The sequence below is a fragment of the Rutidosis leptorrhynchoides genome, chromosome 4 (genome assembly GCF_046630445.1).
Source record: "Rutidosis leptorrhynchoides isolate AG116_Rl617_1_P2 chromosome 4, CSIRO_AGI_Rlap_v1, whole genome shotgun sequence".
Lineage (NCBI taxonomy): Eukaryota > Viridiplantae > Streptophyta > Magnoliopsida > Asterales > Asteraceae > Rutidosis > Rutidosis leptorrhynchoides.
In genome coordinates this window covers 470,071,581-470,091,657 of record NC_092336.1, presented here as the reverse complement: position 1 = coordinate 470,091,657, position 20,077 = coordinate 470,071,581, and the positions used below count along the sequence as shown (strand labels likewise).

The 20,077-nt window shown below is 34.9% G+C and overlaps 1 pseudogene; it reads right to left on the bottom strand.

The window, feature by feature from the left end:
- LOC139842284 (rhamnogalacturonan I rhamnosyltransferase 4-like) overlaps nt 1-20,077 on the bottom strand; it is a 235,488-nt pseudogene that overhangs the window by 193,287 nt on the left and 22,124 nt on the right.

Genomic DNA, 20,077 nt, shown 5'->3' with positions numbered 1-20,077 from the left:
AAATCTACTGGAAATACTAAAGTACCAACTTTAACTAGCATGTTCTCCATTATCCCTATAGGATATTTTATTGATCGATCGGCTAGTTGTATACTTATTCGTGTTGGTTTCAATTCTCCAAGGTCTAGTTTAGCGTCTAGTGAATACGGCATTAAATTTATACTAGCACCTAAGTCTGCCAATGCTTCTATTGAACTAAGACTACCCAGAAAACATGGAATTGTGAAACTTCCTGGATCTGATAGTTTTTCTGGTATCTTATTCAACAGCACTGCTGAACAATTAGCATTCATAGTAACGGCCGAGAGTTCTTCCATTTTCTTTCTATTTGAGATTAGATCTTTCAGAAATTTAGCATATCTAGGCATTCCTGAAATTACATCAATGAAAGGAAGATTCACATTTATCTGTTTAAACATATCCAAGAATTTGGATTGCTCGGCTTTAAGTTTCTCTTTTTTCATTTTACTCGGGTAAGGAAGTGGTGGTTGGTATGGTTTAACATAAGGTTTAGTCTTAACCGAGTTATCTTCATTAACCTTTTCAACTACCGGTTCTTTTTCCTTATCTTGATCAGGTTGTGGTTCTTGTAGAGTAGGAATAGCTTCATCAGAAATTTCAGGTATTTCAGGTGGTTTAAGTGTAATACCACTTCTTGTGGTAATGGCTTTAGCTGTTTCATTCCAGGGGTTAGCATTTGTATTACTAGGTAAACTTCCCGGTTTTCTTTCACCTATTAACCTTGCTAGGTTACTTACTTCTTGTTCCAAATTTTGAATAGAAGCTTGTTGATTTCTAAATGCTTGAGCATTTTGTTCATTGGTTTATTTCTGAGATGTGAAAAACTGTGTTTGAGTTTCAACTAGCTTCGTCATCATATCTTCTAAATTTGGCTTTTTATCATCGGTTTGTGGTGGTTTGTTTTAAAAATTAGGTCTTTGCTGATTGTAAGTATTATTGGATACTTGTTGATTGCTAGGACATTGTTGGTTGTTGTATGGAACATTTCGATTATAATTCTGGTTTTGATTGTAAATTGGTCTTGGCGGTTGATAATTATTCTGATAATTATTTCCAGGCCTTTGGTTTATGTATGAAATATTCTCTCTTTGTTCCATTGTTAGTTCAATACTGAGACAATCTTTTGTCAAATGTGGTCCTCCACACTGCTCACAACTAATTCGTATTGAGTGTATATCCTTAGTCATCTTTTCCATTCATCTCTCGACAGCATCTATCTTTGCAGAAATGGAATCTAAGTTATGGCTAGAATCGGCTCTAGCTGCTTTAGATGATCTAACGATATCTTTTTCTTGGTGCCACTCATGTGAGTGGGAAGCAGTGTTATCAATAATTTTATAAGCATCAGTTTCGGTTTTCTTCATAATAGAACCACCAGCTGCTATATCGATGTCTTTCCTTGTAGTGATGTCGCATCCTTGGTAGAATATTTGTACTATTTGACAGGTGTCTAAACCATGTTGCGGACATTCTCTTAATAACTTTCCAAATCTTGTCCACGCCTCATATAGAGTTTCATTCGGTTTCTGTGTGAACGTAACAATTTCTCCTTGAAGTCTTACGGCTTTAGATGCCGGAAAGAATTGTTTAAGAAATTTTTCAACTAAAACGTCCCATGTATCAATCGCCCCTTCAGGTAACGATTCCAACCAATCTTTGGCTTCTCCCTTTAAAGTCCAGGGAAATAACATGAGATATATCTGTTCATCTTCCACTTCTCTTATTTTAAATAGTGTGCAGATCCTATTAAAGGTACGGAGATGTTCATTTGGATCTTCCTTCGGCGCACCACTAAATTGGCATTGATTAGTCACCATATGTAGAATTTGTCCTTTGATTTCATAATCTGGTGCATTAATGTCAGGATGAGTAATTGCGTGACCTTGGCCAGTGCGTTTAGCTCGCATTCGGTCTTCCATACTTAAAGGTTCCAGATTCTCCATGATTGAATTTGTTGAATCTGAATCACTAGAGGATTCTGATTTAATGGTTCGTTCCTCAACAATCTCTGTTTGAATGATTGGTGGTTCTGGAGGAAAATGTAATGGTTCAGGATCTATGAATCATCCCTGAATATTCTCCGGATTCTCAATTGTGAGATCGGGTTCAAAAAATGGATTATCAGAAATTTGAATTTGTAGAAACCCGAACTAATCCTCCCGAACGGAATCTTCAACAGTTGGTCCCATTGCGATGATCGACTCCAAATAGGGTCCTTAATATGAGCTATTGCACAGCGGAAGACTTATTTCGTACCTGAAAATAACATGCTTTAAAAGGTCAACATAAAGTTGGTGAGATATATAGGTTTGATGCTAGCAGCGTTATAACTATGGACCACAAGATTTCATATATAAAAATATAATACACTCGCAAGTGTATAAAATCATTCTGCTTATGTTGAGGCCTCAGTAACCAACCTTAACAATAATATAATAAGTCATCTTCGCAAAGATGGATATGTACACTCGCAAGTGTATAAATAATCCTCGAAGTACTAAACATCCGCCCACTAGTTCTTATATCTAGTGCAGCCTACTGGTGGGGTTGTTAAGCCCGATAGATCTATCTTTAGGATTCGCGCTTACATGCTATCATAACATATAACTAAATTACCTAGCACATCAATCCGCAGAATATCATTTTAATCACTTGTGTCCATAACGTAAATCATTTATAAAAACAGCGCATGTATTCTCAGCCCAAAATATTTAAAGTTTAAAAGGGACTATATACTCACCATACTGTATTTTGTAGTAAAAATACATATAACATCATTAAACAAGTGTAGGGTTGGCCTCGGATTCACGAACCTATATCAAGTATATATATATATTAACACACGTAATTGTAATCGAATAATTATACATATATTATTAGTCGTGGTATTTTTACATTACTAATTTAGCTACTCTATATATTCATTTTATATATAGAAATATTTATATAATTAAAACATAAGCATTAAATATGTTTTTATATAATTAATCTTTTATTTACAAAATACCAGTTATAATAATACTTAAATAAGTATAATGATAATAAAAATATCTATAATAGTACTAGTAAAAATAATAATAGTTTTAATAATAATAATGATATTCATAATGTTAATAATATTAGTAATTTTCGTAAAAAAAAAAATAATAATAATACTTACATTAATAATAAAAACGTCGTTGCCCGGGTTCGAACCTGAGACCTCTCGTCCCTCGATAACACCTCCAAACCATTGAACCATTTGTGTTCTTCTTGTAACTACTAGATCGTTTAATTGTTTTATATATCCGACTGTTTATTTTCATTACATTTTCTATCATCATCAACAAACATTATTGTCATCATCAAGTCATGATCAATCACCGAATCATCATTTTCATATGACCCGTTCATCACCATTGACTCATATCATCTTCAATCATACTCATTATCATTCATAACTAATGACCGTGAATTCATCATCATCGATATGAACTATCATCGTAATTTATCAGAAGAAGGAAACAGAAAACGTATTGCTTAACAACATAAAGTCGTTTGCAACAATAACAGGTGGGCTTTGATCCAAAACGGGAAACAAATGGGTTTTGCTACGGTTCAAAAGCAGCCCAACAGAAAATAACATTCAGGCCTAGCTTCGTTTTGGCCCAACCGAAAAACTAGTCACGGCCAAGCATTATATCAAGATCATGGGTTTGTAAGGAATTCGATAGTAATCTAATTACAGTCCACAGGTAGCACACTTCAGCTACAATTTAAAAATCGTAAAGGATAGCAAGTGGGTGTCGTTGTCTATCTTTTGTAATAGGAATATAATAAACCATTCACAGCCTTTTTCATCATCATTGCATTAATATATTCGACCACAGAACACATTAAACAGGTCCACATGAGTTGGTATTCAGTCTTTGTGGATTAAATCAAATGACAGAGAAACGTGGTGGGGTTACATGATTGATGATTTTCGTCCAAATAGAAAAAGAAAACGCAGTATTCCTTTAAAAGAGCTTATTATTTATAGACTGCAAGAATCAACTTTCATCGCGTCATTATTCATCGTTCTTTTTCCTTGCAAAGTTAGAATACAAGAATGGTATAGCAGGAGCTGTACGAAAGAAAAATATGATAGTTTGGGCCTTGTGTGTTGTGTGTTCGCAAAGGAGAAACGAGAAAAATAATAATCTTGATTTCGGTTTGGTGGTTGTCTGGAACGATCTAAGATTACAAGGTGGTGATTTAATGGTTCACTGGAATAGAATCCGGGATACAAAAGAAGATATTCGTATGGAAATAAAAGTGGTGCGGTCTTCTCGATCTATAAACACAACCGAGCTGCAGGTTATAGTAATAACTGTAATAATAAAAGTGGTGGCGGTTTAGAGAGGTGATGATGGAGGTCATGGTGGTGGTTTTACAGTTGTCGTGAGTGTTGGAGCCAACAGAAGTCGATCACCAGGAGGATGAAGATGATGTAGATGATGAGCCAAGGTGTTTGATGGTTCTTGGTTACAAAGTGGTTCACAAAGAGTGATGGTGACTGGAGGTGGCGTAGAGGTTATGAAGAAGAGGGAGGACATGGTGGTTCCCGGTGGTGTTTGGTGGTTGTCATGGTGTTCGTGAGAGTTATAGGGTGGCGGTGGTGATATATAAGAGAGAAAAGAGAGGTGATGGTTGATTCATCAAAGTAGAGACACGAATTACTCACGGGTTTTGTCTGGAATGGAAAAATTGGTGTCGGCAGGTATAAGAAGTCAAAAGAAAACGAACCAAGAAGAAAAAGGATACAAAAAATAAAAATGATGAAGACTTTAAACAGATTCCATTCCTTTTTATCTGTTTTAATAATTTGATAGCACAGTTAATATATATAAATAAATTAGGTACATAATCAAATAAATGAAAATATACGTAAATATATCTGTTTCTATATCAGTCTTATTATTTGTATTTATTTGTTTTTAACTGCATTTGTATACATATGTATATCTAAAGTTATAATATCAATATATATTTGCATTTACATTTTTTTTAATCTTATTCCCTAAATAACAATAATACCCTTAACATATAAATAATAATAACAATAATATTTATTATTAAAGTTAATGGTAGTAATAACTATAAATTTTTTTGACAATAATATTAATATTAATAATAATACATTTAATAATAATGATAATAACAATAATTTTAATAATATTTGTACATGTATATGTAAGCACATTTATTAGCAAACAATTGTTCGTGAATCGTCGGGCTTGGTCAAAGGGTAACTAGTTATCCAAATATAGATTTCAAACTTTTCTAGACTCAATATTAGGGTTTTTTTCTTATCGTGTCGGAGACATATAGAAGATAAGGTTTAAATTTGGTCGGAAATTTCCGGGTCGTTACAGAATTGGAGTACTTGGTCGACTGGATGACGATTCTAAAGAAAAATCAACGGCGACAATATTAGCTAGATGCCTTGATCGAGTTACCGGTGGTGAACGTACAAAAGGTGGTGAACGTCTTGCTCGGGGCATTCACTGAATATCCTATTAGTTTTTAAAAGGAAAGAAAAATTATATAAGTTATCCAATTAATAGACTTTTCTGATTTTGCCCACGATTCGAATAGCCAAAAGATGCAGCAGAGGGGCAGGATTCATTTGGTCTCAATATAATTGAGTACTGTTTGGCTCCAATAACCCGGTTCACGTACAAATCCAACTATTACTACGAACCAGAAAATTTTGATGTCTATCAATTTAACCACTTAAAATAAATTTTCGCAATTTAAAGAAATATTAGATAAGAAATAGAGAAAATTCTAAGTCCTAAAAACTAGAATGACGAGAAATAAGAAAGAAAAAGAGCGCGTCGAAAAAGGTCGAAAAAGAAAAGGGTTGAAAAATAAAAGGCGTCGAAAAATAAGAAAGAAAAAGAGTGACTATAAAACTTTAAAACACTCGACTAACCCGACCTTATTATTATTACTAACTTAAAATTAAAATTGCAAATTGAGATTACTAATTGGAGTGATAATTGATACATAGGTAAAAGGCGTCGAAAAATAAAAATAAGAAAGTAGCGCGTTGAAACTTAAAAAAGAACAAAAAACTAAGAATTAAAAGTTGCGTCTAAAAATATTAAAGCTTACAAGTAAAACTATATCCCAAATGGCAATAACTTAAAAAGGTACTAAAACTTAAAAAGGCGTCGCAAAATTCTAAAGCACTTAAATCTTAGTCTAAAGAAAAAGCACTTAAGTGATTTTATGGCAAAGCCTAAAAATCTAGAAGTAAAATTAAGCTACGGCAAAAACTAGAACTTAAAATTAGATACGAGCGAAAAATATAAATATTACGAATAAACGATTAAAAAGTTGAAAAAATAAAAATAGGCTTAAAATTGATAAAGAGTACAATTTTTATAAAAATATTATTTTTATATTATTTATTTTATAAAAGTATTAATTTTTTATATACAAATAAAACTAATTATAATTTAATATTATTAATTAATTTAAAAAACTTAAACTAAATAATAATAATAATTAAACTAATTTAGGGTTTATTAATAATAATAATTAATAATACTCCGTAATTAATGCGATTAGGGTTATGTCAGGCGCGTCAGGTTAAACTCCGCGAGTGCGGTGCCTAGCTGGCAACAAACTCCGCGAGTCTCGGAGAATGCAAATTCAAATGACAGGCTGGTTTCGTTCGACAGGTTTTTTTTTTATGTTTTAAATAAATACGAAATATTTAAATAAAACTTATATTTTTTTAACACTAAAATAAAAATAAAGAAACTTTATAAAACTTTTAACAAACTCTTAAAAATATATAAATTTTTGTTTTTCTTTTTATATTTTTGAATTTTTAAAACGTATTTTTACAAAAGCGTATTTTTTTATAAAAGTAAACTAAAAATAAAAATCTTTTTTTTTTATATAGCGTTGCACTTTCGGCTTTTAAGCTAGATTGGTCCCCGGCAGCGGCGCCAAAAATTACTTGATGTTATGCGAGGTTTATATGAAATAGCTTTATTTTTACAACTAAATACTATTAAATACGATACAATTTTAAACAAGATATTTATTTATTTATAGAATGGATATACTTAAACCTTGCTACAACACTTATAGGCAGTGTACCTAATCGTACAGTAGTGTAGTTTTTAGTAAGTCCGGTTTGTTCCACAGGGAATCTTTTAAACAAAGCTTAACGCTATATTAGTTTTAATTTATAAAAATACAAATATATATAAGTAATATTATTATTATAAAGGGGGGGTTTTTACCGTTTAATGACCGGTTTGTCGATTTTAAAACTTTAGTCGCAGTTAAAACCTAATGTAAAATATTAAAAATAAATACAACTTAATTTAAAGCGTAAAGTAAATAACGATAATGAAATTGCGATAAATAAAAGCGCGATAAAATAAAATTGCAATAATTAAAAAGTACGATAATTAAAAGTGCAATTAAATACAATAACAATAAATAAAAGTGCGATAATTAAAAGTGCAATTAAATATAAAATAAAGGAAATTAAATATGAAATAAAAGAATTATGCTTATTTAAACTTCCGTAATCATGATGTCTGACGTGTTGATTTTAGTTTTATGCCCATGGGTTAATTGTCCTTTGTCCTGGATTATTCAATATGTCCGTCTGGTTTTTGTCCATAACAGTCCATCAGTCATAAATATAAAGTGCGAGTATCCTCGTCAAATTATCCTTATACCCGAAGTTAAATATTCAAACTAATTGGGGACTTAAACTGTAACAAGGTTTTAATACTTTGTTTAATAATTACACCAAGTTATCGACTGCGTGTAACCCAGGGTTTTAATACTTTGTTAACAATTATGCCAAGTGTCCTTGTACATAATTTCACCCATGTTTTAATAATTTCATAGACTATTAATCCATTCCCGTGTCCGGTTAAATGAACGATTATTCGTACATATAAATATCCCGCCCATCGTGTCCGATCGAGTGTATATGGTTATTTATAGGGACGTCCAATTGTAAATCTTTATATTAAAATTAACAAACTATCATTTAGTTAAACAAATATAAAGCCCATTAATAGCCCATAGTCTAATTTCCACAAGTGTCGTTCTTTTGTTCAAACCCCAATTATGGTACAAAGCCCAATTACCCAATTTTAATATTTTTAGCCCAACATCATGATTACTTTGGATTAAATAAGCATAATAATAATTTAGCTACGAGACATTAATGTAAAAAGGTTGAACATAACTTACAATGATTAAAAATAGCGTAGCGTTACACGGACAGAATTTTGACTTACACCCTTACAACATTCGCTAACATACCCTTATTATTAGGATTTAAAATTAAAATTAAAATTAAAATATATATATATATATATATATATATATATATATATATATATATATATATATGTTTACATATAGATAGAGAGATTGATGGATTCTTTAAAACAGATCAAATGCGTTGGCTTTTATAGGCAGTTTCAGAATTTGGGGCTCCGCGAGTCGCGGCCCCTTTGCTCTTAGAACTCCGCGAGTCGCGGAGAGATCGGATCCAGCTCACATCTTTTGGATCTTTGTTTGCTGACGGATTTTATAATATAAATATAATATAAATATATAATTTATATAATTAATTATATATTATATTATATTTATATACATAATTAATTTGTAACTTTCAGTCTGTTGCGTCGAGCATTGAGAGTTGACTCATGTCCCGGTTCCGGATTTTCGAACGTCCTTTCGTACTATTTTATATCGTGTACTTTGCGTTTTGAATCTTGTACTCTTGTCATTTTTAGACGTTTCTCATCAATAATTTGAACCTTTTTGATTGTATCTTGTACTTTTTAGCTTTTTGGACCTTTGCGTTTTCAATTCGTCGAATCTATCTTTTGTCTTCACCTTTTATTATTTAACCGAATATCACTTGTAAATAGGACAATTGCAACTAAAAGCTTGGCTTTCTTGAGGAATAATGCTATGAAATATATGTTCGTTTTTAGCATTATCAACTTATATTCCCTAGAATGCATAACAAATATAAAATGGGTTCTTTACGAAAAGAACACCAAGATGCTTAAACTAAAATTATATTCACTAGAATACGTACCAAGCGCACAATGGGTTCGACACATAAAGAACAACAAGATGCTTAAACTTAAAATCGTATTCCTTAGCAGAATACATACCAAGCACACAATGGGTTCTTTACGTAAAGAACACCAAAGATGCTTGCAAAAAAAAAAAACTAAAGTACCCTCATGAAAATTCCCATTTGAGGGGAATCTCAATAATAACGAAGCAATGTCTTCGTAATCTCCGAAACAGTGGACACAAAAGTACCTTCGTAAATCTCAATCACAACGAAGTAACACCTTCGTAAATCTCAATAACAACGAAGTAACACCTTCGTAAATCTCAATCTCAACGAAGTAACATGATATCGGCTAAAAAGTCACGTTTTCACCTCGGTATTAAGGTCCAAAAACAAGAAAGTTTCGAACTTTATCGGCAAAATACCCGCTTCGTCGGTTAAAATTGAAGAACAAGTGATTACGAAGATGGTGCAAAAAGAATCAAGAAAATCGGAGCTAAAACGGAGATTCTAGAACGAATATGGTGAAAGACAAGAAATCAAGTTACGATCCAGCGAATCTTCAAGCCAAACAGCTTGCCAAACGGCTTGCCAAACGGGCTGCCAAACGGCCTGCCAGTATGGCAAACGGCCTACCACACGGCCAGATCAAACGGGCACAGGAAACAGGGGCAAACGGCCCCTGCAAACGGCTTGCCAAACGGCCTGCCAGCCGTTTGCAGGCAAAATTCAAACTTATTTAAAGGGTCTTTATCATCCATTTCAACACACACTTTAATTCACTTCTTTCTCTCTCTTGTACAATATTAGTCATACTTTCAAGGTCTTCAACTCCGTGCGGGAAACCTAGTACCCGGAGAAGAACGCCGAAGATTGTATTGAGAGCGGTCTGGAGTTTGAAGTTGTCACTTTTGTATTCGGAACTCGTTTAATCTACTGGTACTTCTATCATTTATCTTTATATAATGTTTCTATTATTATGTCTTGTGATATTGTTGCCATGATTAGCGAGTAGTTATCTTTAGTGTATGTTATGACGTAGTCAGTTATAATGCCGAAATAATCTTATGGCTTGTGTATGTTGTCGAGATGCTTTCTGATTATGCTTTAAAGTCAATCGCTTTTCCAACTAATAGAACATAGTTATTGGCTCTATTATTAGGAAGTCGCGAACCCCGATTCAGAGTATACTATCTGTGTTACCCCTTGGTAAGAGAAGTCTATCGGATACAGCGTAAGTTTGACTGAGGCACACCGGTTGTAGTAAGTCCACCGAGCCTTGGATTCCGACTGAGGACTCTTTCGTAGTGAAACATCTAACTAGACCCCTAGTACATTGTCGGTCCTAGACCATGCTAGTGTAGTCACCAAGCATATAAACTTCGTACGTGCACGCTAAAGCACCGCGATTGTTGTAAGCTGTACCTCTGCTAAGTAAGGCCATGGAACCCGGTCAGTGCTGATTAGTACACTTCACCATAACGCGGTCTCAAGCATTGCACCCCGCTTGAGGGATTCTTGGTTAATTAAGGAACTGTTTGTTTAAACACATAAAGGAATGGACCGTTGGGATAACCGAACGTGTTCATGGAAGTCAAACTTGACTTGGCCATAGTGTTCTTTATGGTTGAACTCTTTTTAAGGGCCTAACTATCTTTTAAAATCAATCATTAACGAAAGTATCAAAACACATCACGTCTCTCGGATATGATAAACCCTGTATTTCATTATGCTTAAGAAAGTTTAGACCTTTGTGGAATGTTAATATGTCACCCAACCGAGTCGCTCAATTGGATGAGCCGTCTGAACGTGTATGCCTGTAGTCAGACTGCACGGGCGTCGGGAGTAAGGGACGTTGCTGTCTATTCAGAATCTTCAAGCCTATCGCATTACCCAGTGACATGTCTTATGACAGGGGCGTTTAGGACTAGTGAAATGAATACAAGGTCACTACCAATTCATGAGCCAGCATTCCATAATCTCGGCAAAGTAACTGACGAAATCGTAGCATGCGCTTGTTTTAACCTTATCTGAGTTACAAATTTTATCGCATTTACTTTACTTTATCTTATAAACTAGAAAATCCAAAAATTAGGTAACAAACCACTACTCTTGCACCTTAGAATTATCTTAAGCTTTAAATATAGGTTCGAATCTACTGATATCTCAAAAATACGACTCTAGGTCATACTTCCCTTACTCATAATAAGGAGTAGTAAGATTTAGGCCCCGCTAAATATAAATTTAAAACCATTACCACCCTGTTAGTGGTTGATTCTGACGCCTTACGGCCTAACGACACCGCATAAATAAAACCGTATGTTTCGGCCATATCATTGTGGTAATAAGAGTTTTTGGCGCCGCTGCCGGGGAACTGGTATCAGACAATACTGCTTTTATCAAACTCATTCATAAGCATTTAGTGGTGTCTAAGAAAGACAATTATACACGGACTTGGTTGTTGAATTTTCCGAATAGTCTCCAATTATATTGGAACCAAAAGGAATCCTGCCTCTCCGTAGTCGGCCTGGCCACTTGGTTTGTTGAATAGTTCGTGCGAAGCTCTGTTAGGGAATCAATAGCAAGAACCAAAAACATATCTAAACTTAGGATAATTAGATTACCTTATAATTAGATTAGATTACCTTAGACTACTTTAGATTAAGACTACTTTAGAATAACCTTAGATTGCTTTAGACTAAATTAGGAACTTAGCTTATCTGCTTAAAATTTAAAAACAAAAAGGCATACCTAGTGTATGACCCAAACCCGATCTAGACCAGGGTCGTTGTTCTTCGTACCTGATCCAGACGCAATAATCTCTAAAGTACACAAGGAAGAACGAATCAGAAATCAAATGGCGTTACGCGTTACTTTAGCAGAAAATACAAAACCCTCAATTGAAGGTCGAGAAGGACCGATCAGATTCCCAGAGATTCAAGGACACTCGTTCGAGTTAAAGTATCACATCATATAGCTCATCCAAAATGGCTGTCAATTTCATGGACTACCGAATGACGATCCTAATTCTCACCTTGATAAATTGATATCTCTTTCGAACTCCTATAAACAGCCATGGATAGGCCAAGATATAGTCCGGCTATACTTGTTTCCCTATTCTCTCACTCATCATGCACAAATATGGTTTGAAGGATTGGAAAAAGATTTCAACACGTCATGGACGTAGATGGCTACTAAATTACTAACCAAATATTTCCCTCATTCTAAACAAACCAAACTCAATAATGACATCATTAACTTCAAACAAAGTTATGATGAATCTCTTTACACTGCATGGGAGCGATTCAAAACCCTGCTGAAGAAATGCCCTAATCACCAGTTAGAACGGTCAGCCCAAATCTGTACCTTCTACAATGGTCTTACGTTAAATCATAGGACGATGATCGATGCCGCAACTCAAGGAAATCTGATGAACCAAACCGCAGACGAAGAATGGGAGTTGCTTGAGAATATGACAATGCATCATCATGACTGGAACAGTGGTGAAACAACTTCATCATCTGCACCACTCTCCGCACTTAATAATCAAATGGAGGCCATAAAATCTCTCACGGATAAGATGGAATCTCTTCTAAACAACTCGGAGAATTGAAGACGCAGCCGCAGTAGGTTAACCAGGTCCAGACCTGTGTTAATTGTACCAACCTGCAACCCACTGAAGAATATCAAGTTGAGTACGAGTACCCTGACGGTTCAGTCTATTACGTTCAATACCCAGCTCGCCAATCAAATCCCGGATGCAATCAACAACCTAGGGTTAACCAATTCCAAAGAAACAATCAGCCTTTTCGTTATCGTTACCCACCTTATCCACCCCAACAATCTCAATTGACCTACGATCGACCACTTCCACTCACTGGTCCACCAGCTGAGGAAAATTCCCCAACCACCCAAATTACGAAAGTAACCAACCATACTCTCGGAGCTGATGATCAGTTGACTTAATTCATCCAAGGACAACAACAGCTAAATCAGAGAACTGCATCTAGACAAGATCAGACAGAGATTCTAATGAGAAACCAATTGGCTCTGCTCAAAAGTCTAGAAACGCAGCTCAGACAGTTATCACAACACCTTGAAACCCGACCACAAGGGAGGTTACCAAGTAATACTATCCAAAATCCCCACATAGAGGAAGCTAAGAAAATGGATTCCGTAATCCCAGAGGAAAAACCACGGAGAAGGTCAACTAGGCTCAAGAACAAATCGACATATACTCAGAAGCTGTCAACTGTAACTCCGGTTCGTGTACCTTACCCTAGAAGGCTACAGGAGGAACCATCCAAGCTTGATTCCTTCAAACTTGATGAAAATTCCTGGACACCATGTCCAAAGTTCCCAACAGAAGAGATACATCCGAAGGCTTCTCTCTACGAAGGAAAGGACACCAGATTCTAACAAAATTTCACTGAGTGAAGAATGCTCGGCATTACTCAGAAACTCTCTACCGCAAAAGTAGGAGACACAGGCCGATTCATTTTCCCGTGTTCAATCTACCAATCAGGAACCATTCATGCGCTAGCAGATTTAGGAGCAAGTATCAACCTAATCCCCTACTCTCTCTACAAGAGATTAGAGTTAGGAGACTTGTCACCAACTAAAATGACAATCCAACTTGCCGATCACACAATTCGATATCCTAAGGGCATAGTTGAGAACGTCTTGGTGAAAGTCGACAAATTCTTGTATCCTACGGATTTCGTAGTGATGGACATTAAGAAAGACCTACACACACCAATAGTGTTGGGAAGACCTTTCATGAATACGGCTAGGACTGTCACTGATGTGTATAATCAAACCTTGATCTTACGATCACATGGAGAGAGCGTTACCTTCAAATTGACCGACCTACCGATCTTTCTGGACATGCAGAGATGTTTGCTATTTCCACCAGACGGATCACTTCCGATGATGAGTCTCCACCACCAGCCGATGATACCGAGATGGGTGTCGAATCACAGTCTACTGACGACCCAGAAATGGAAGAAGAGGATCCCAGTGAAGAAGTAGAGGAAGAGGAAGAACCTGAGGAGGAAGAGGAAATGGAAGACGTAAAAGAGACTGCGATAATACCCTCTCCAAGCCTGGAACGTCACGAAGAATTAATGAGGCTTGAGATAAAAGATCACAGTTTAATTATTCATTTCAAGAAGAAGACTGATAAGGTTGAGGTTAAGGATATAGAAATTGACCCTGCAAGTGTCGAAGTGAAGAACCAGAATACTGAAGAATCCCGTTCATCAGACGAATCTTCAGACGAGGAAGAGCAACATGAAGACATTCTGGATAACTCATATTCTCCATCTGAACCAAATCAGGAGGAGCCGGACTCTTCTTCAGATCGAATTCCGATCATATCCACTGACGCCGACATGATAACCTTCATCAATGACACCGATGAATTTGAAGATATTCTCGAAGTCATCCGTAAATTAACAATTAATTTCATGCTACGCTTAACAGAACGAATCATGGCTATCAGGGATGAATACAACCTCTATCTACAGAAAAAAAGATAATAATGTTGAAATCCTAGAAGAGCGCATTCAAGACTTTATCAATACCCTTCACGATCATGTATACCGCGAAGAAAGGCAACGAGATCACAATTCAGTAGTTCGCACTATTCTGGAGACAAGATTCTGTCGAGATCAGAAGATCATTTACTCTAAGGTTTACAACGCCTTAGCCGGATCTACAATTCCGTTCTCAGCAAATCAACGAGCACTACTGACTCTCATCCGGAAGCATATGAATCCTCTCCGCCGGATGCCCGACTTATCACTCTAATTTGCAAACAATCGAGGATATTCATAGCTTTTTCGCTCTCTTAGAAAGAGATAATTTCGAAAGCACGCCAGAGAGGCTAGTGATTTACGTAACAATTGATCACCACGCTGATCTAATTATCAAAGAGTTACGAGACGCAGTCACAGAAGAAGCAAGACGCAACAATCCATTTTCTCAACTTGAACCAGACCGAGTCAACGTTGCCACCTACGTTACAAAGCAGATAGCATGTATCTTCCACGAATCCACGGATCCTAGTTTCACATTGAAAGCTGGATGTTGGGAGATATACTCAAAGACGGTGACATTAATGCTTGGGTCAGGGCTGCTCTTCACTTCTTTTCAGCTTCGCCTCTTGACTAATTTGTGTAAAGCTACAGACTCCTGTTGTGGAGACCATCGATCAGAAGATTTTGAGATACTGAAGATACAATTTCTGACACTATTTGAAGATCTCCGGAATGATCATCCTATCAGAGTCACCACCAGCACCGCCTCAATGATTGACATTCATAGATCAATCAGCAGAGCAGTGGATCATATTCTCATCGGACTTCAAGATTTGTCACGAGCCGAAACCGCGCATTATCTATCTTTCAGAAAATCTTCAAGAGAAGTACCGGATCTATTACCACTTATGGTCCAACACTTTCTCAGGATTTATCCACCAAGACTCACATTCCCTCGAGAAGACCAAGATCACAACTACCATAGGGGAATGTCTGCTTTTTAGGCATCATTATGGTCGAGCCAATGACCTTAAACAAAAGCGCTTCTTGGGAGGCAACCCGTGCAATAAAGTAGAGTAGAAGAATAAAGGATGACAAATGAGCCGATAAATAAAGGACGTAACTTCCAAGATTGCAAGCCAGCCAGTTCTTCATAAGCAACCACATCTGCTGGGGGTACTTATTTCTTCCCGTTACTAGCTTAGACTTTAAATTATGCCACATCCTAGCTTATCACTAAGTGTGGGATTTCAACCCAAATAAACACTAGACAAATATTCTCAAATCTTTAACTAAGAATCCTAAGTGTGGGATACACTAGGAACATTGAGGACAATGTTCGTCTAAGTGTGGGATGTTGGTATAAACCTTTTATGCTATATTAAAATAACTCATTATGAAGATTCCAAGTTCTTTAGCCAAATTTCAAAAAATTTAACAAGAGAAAGCCTTTCCAAAAAAGTATTTTTGAAAACCTAAAACATTTGTAAATAAAATTAAGGCTTAAGTAAGGTGGAAATCTTGTTAGGATGAACCAAATCTCTAATAGAGCATTGCATGACTAGGCATTATCAACCTAAATTGATTATGGTGAGGCACCCAAATAAGACCAGCATTCATCTTTAATGCTTTGCTGTTTTCCGTTGAAAGTGCCGATGTCTGTAATCAGAATCAGAACTTGCTCTAGATCTGCATTTCCAAGTAAGCGAAATGTGATTCAGTTATAATCAGAAGAGCTAGCCATTTGTCAAAATAAGCCTTTCACACCTCCACTACTTCTACCACACCAACTCATCCACATCAACTTTACTATCACTCGAAAATCCAGAAAATGAGATTCCTTCCGAAAACCCGATGTTATAAACCTCTCAAGTATCATGACAAAGGTCTTAAGAAAGTTTTCCGGCAAAAGGTTCCTCGAGATAAAATCTCCAAAAAAAAAATATATTTCAGTTCTGAAAAAAGGAGCAGAACTTGTAAAGAGAAACGCCAAAGAAGAACTTGACCACAAATGCTTATCACTCCAAAAAGGAAGAATAGTTCAAAAGTGCTTCTCAAAAATATCAGCACTCCAATCTATCTTGTAATTTCTGAAATTCCGAATAAAGTCTGTTGAGACTATATTACCTTTTCTCACCCCCTTAAACCAACTTCACCACCACTCCAAAAATTCCTTTCCATCATTGACAAATGACTTAGAAGCTATGGTTACTACCGTTTTCACATTATTAGCAAGGATTTGAGTCTTTATCAAGCCTATGATGATGAGTGCAACATTACTGGCTATGAGTGAATTCATTTATTAGATCTATAGGGAACCCTAATGTAACGACCCGCACTTTTTCGATCGTTCTATACTTATAAGATTGATATTTACATAAATTAAACCTTACCAACATGATAAGTAATCCAAATTGTTGAGACTTATATTTCCGAAAAGAGTTTTACACAACGTTTGACCGTCTAGTTTGACCGATGATATCACGAACTATACAATATATGATAATTATACGTTTGTGTATATAAATGTATATATACATATTTAACATGATTAATAAATGTTTTAATATCTCATTTTATATTAATAACAACAAGTTATATGTGTATTTTGAAACTACTAACTTAAGTTTTCAAAACGATAACTATACGTAACGTTATTTGACATAAATACTTAAGACATATAATGTTTATACATATATTGTATAAGTAATGTATTTAATCACTTTTAAAGACTTAAATACATAAAATCATATAAGTGTATTCACAAAAGATAGCTATATTTGAATCCTCATTCCATTTTTCACAAAATTTCTATACGTATACCTAGAGTATTTGTACTCGTATCATACCAAGCTTCTATACGTATTTACTATTGGTATATACACATCAAATCACCACCTAACCAGCCCTTATTCATGCCTTATGTATAAGGTAATTACTTTTGAATCATTGCAAGACTAATTACAAAAATACAAACTAAAATTTTGTCATGTTATCCTTAAAGATCACATTTTTAGGAGTATATATGTATCATCATTTTTGATTCATTTTTACTTCAATCTCTTAACTAAAAACACACACTCTTTCTTACTCTCTAAACTCCATAACAATCCAGCAAAGTTCCATAAAGATTTAGCTTCAAAAACCATACTAAAACACCATAAGAAAACCATACAAAAACACTTCAAGAAAACCTTCCAAGAACACCAACTTACTTCCAATCTTTCATCCACTTCCATCACCCTTTTTATTCTAGCTTCTTACTTCTCTTTTACAGCAACTTTATCCAAGGAACCTGAGGTAGAATCTATGTTCATAACCTTATTCGATTCATATATATATAGCTATCTTATTTTGTGGTACAAAAGTTTAACAACAAGAACATAGTTTGAATGTTTTCAAACTTGTTTGCAAACTAAATAGATCCTTCTAACTTAACTTTTAAAATACTTCAAGACCTGTAATATAACTTATGTATATGCTAATTTAACAAGGTAAAACTTGGTTTTTCAAAGTATAAGTATTTTTAGAAAAATGGTCATTAAATGATTTTGTTGTAACAAAAATGTTTAACTTCATATGTTTCACTAATGTTTCACTTATGCCGTATGATTTTGAATACAAACCAAGGTATTTACAGTTCATAGTCTTAAAGAAGAACTCGATCCAAGAAGATGGCAATTTGAATCAACGAAAACGGATTTGTAACGAAGAAACTATGACCGAAACAAAATTGGTTATCCTAGATCATTTCAACTACGGGATCAATTGGAAAAAAATGATATAAATCACATATTTCTAAGATAACATGATATTTTATATATATGTACTTATAATTCAATTTTATATGGTTCAGGATCACCCGTAAACAATACGAGAAGATTAATCATAAGATCCCATGATTGTACGCAACACGTCATTTGACAACACCGGTACTTTATGTACGCAACACGTCATTTGACAACACCGGTACCATGGGTCAAGATTAATCTCGACCAATACATATACGATGGGGTTTTATTTATTTCGTTGGGGGTTTTGTTTATTGCGGGTATATTAAACATCTAAAAATGAACCATTAAAAATTGAATTACTAACATCGGAATGCTAACTACGGACTAAGGAAATATTCAAAATATTAAAAGTATAACAAGTATATATATATATAACGTTTGTTTTAAAATGAAAACATATTGATATATTATATATGGATAGGTTTGTGATATCAACCGGAAGACCGAGTCAAAATATATATATCATCAAGACAAGAGTGAGTATATAGTCCCACTTTTAAACTCTAAATATTTCGGGATGAGAATACATGTATTTTATGTTTTACGATATGGACACAAGTAACTGAAAAATATGTTCTACGTTGAGTTGTACCACTGGCATACTTCCCTGTAGCTTGGTAACTAATATTTACAGCGGTATTGTAAACGCGAATCCTGTTGATAGATCTATCGGGCCTGACAACCCCAACCGGACTGGACGACCAGTATTCAACGGTTGCACAGTACTTCGTTTTGTGACTACACTTGGTACGGTGTAGTAAGATTTCATATTAAAGGGAATATGCGACGTGAAAATGTTAAGTATGGTTACCAAGTGCTCAACCACTTAGAATATTTTTATTGAAATGTTTATATACGAAATCTTGTGGTCTATATATATATATATATTGCTGCGCACTAAACCTATATCTCACCAACTTTATGTTGACGTTTTTAAACATGTTTATTCTCAGGTGATAATTAAAGCTTCCGCTGCATTATGTTGAATCTAAGCAGGATCATGCGTACTCATATTTGTGTCAAAAATAAAACTGCATATCCGAGGACGTGTGTTGTAAAATATGCTAGAAATCGTGTTGTTATTATCATTTGTAAAGTTTGTAAGTCGAAGATTATCGTTAAACGATAATCATCTTTTTATTGTCTAAAGCTTGTAACAAAAATAATGGTTTGGTTTGTAATGAATAATATATGCAGTTTTCCTTTTTAAAAATGTCGCATATAGAGGTCAATACCTCGCAATGAAATCATACGTTATCTAACACGTTCTTATGGTTAAGGACGGGTTATGACATGTGGTATCAGAGCGTTGGTCTTAGCGAACCAGGTCTGCATTAGTGTGTCTAACCGAGAAGCCGTTAGGATACATTAGTAAGTCTGGACTTTGACCGGGTCTGATTTAAAAAAAAAAAAAAACCATTGCTTATCACTGTTGGTTAAAATTTATATGTAAATATTATATAAGTACTAATGGGTTAGTTGTTGTGTGATAGATGTCGAGCTCAAAAATTGTTATCACAATCAACGACTCCGAATCAGAATCTTCAGATGGCGTTCCAGTCATTAACCTGTCCGATGACGAAAATGATATCCTTGGGGAAGACTCACAAATT